This window comes from Schistocerca cancellata, chromosome 1, assembly GCF_023864275.1.
Source record: "Schistocerca cancellata isolate TAMUIC-IGC-003103 chromosome 1, iqSchCanc2.1, whole genome shotgun sequence".
Taxonomy (NCBI): domain Eukaryota; kingdom Metazoa; phylum Arthropoda; class Insecta; order Orthoptera; family Acrididae; genus Schistocerca; species Schistocerca cancellata.
This window is the reverse complement of record NC_064626.1, coordinates 443,981,600-443,982,550: the sequence shown is the minus strand read 5'-3', so window position 1 is coordinate 443,982,550 and position 951 is coordinate 443,981,600. Positions and strand designations below refer to the sequence as shown.

General features: G+C 46.3%; 1 pseudogene; it reads right to left on the bottom strand.

Annotated features, from left to right (window-relative positions):
* Positions 1-313: 313 nt before the first annotated feature.
* LOC126100026 (5S ribosomal RNA) lies at positions 314-431 on the bottom strand (annotated as a pseudogene).
* Positions 432-951: the final 520 nt, after the last annotated feature.

The following is a 951-nucleotide window of genomic DNA, read 5'->3' as shown; positions in this document are numbered from 1 at the left end:
CATTTATGTTTTTATACATGGTATTTTCATATGAGCTTCCACATAAATAGTTACTGTTGCCTCCTAAGCTTATCTCAGGATTTGCTACGTAACATCAGTTTCAAACCAAAAAGCACTCAGTCTTCAGGCCACGAGTGGCCTACCGGGACCATCCGACCGCCGTGTCATCCTCAGTGGAGGATGCGGATAGGAGGGGCGCAGGGTCAGCACACCGCTCTCCCAGTCGTTATGATGGTATTCTTGACCGAAGCCTTTACCGTTCGGCCGAGTAGCTCCTCAATTAGATTCACGAGGCTGAGTGCACCCCGAAAAATGGCAACAGCACATGGCGGCCTGGATGGTCACCCATCCAAGTACCGACCACGCCCGAAAGCGCTTAACTTCGGTGATCTCACGGGGACCGGTGTATCCACTGCGGCAAGGCCGTTACCAGTTTCAAACCAAACAGACTGAAATTCATAACATAATATCAAATATGAACTGGAAACCGTAAATAACACTACTCCACAGTGGATTTATTGCGGAAACCAAAGTAGACGTTCTTTATCGATTTCGGTGCGCTGAACACGAATATCACGATTAAAATTGTGTCATAGCTCAGGTTTACAAGCCAATTAGGATTTTTCATTTTACGTATATTGCTACCTTAATCAATAAGGCATATATGTTAACTGAACTTAGGTAGTCTATTAGCGCCGTTTCTCTGCCTTCCTCTTGTGGGTAGTGTCTGGAGCATCCCTCTGTAACATGCAACAGAAATCAGCCGACATAGCAGTATTCCACCATCCTGTGTACCGCTGATCACCGAGACAATTCATGGTGCAATGGCTCGCCGTCTTCAATGAATGCAGTGTACCCTGGGAACGCTTCAGGGTGGGAGTAAAGAAAGTGCATCGTCAGGATCATGTTGCAGCATCAATGAATTTGTCCACAAGATCTCTGTAATTCTCG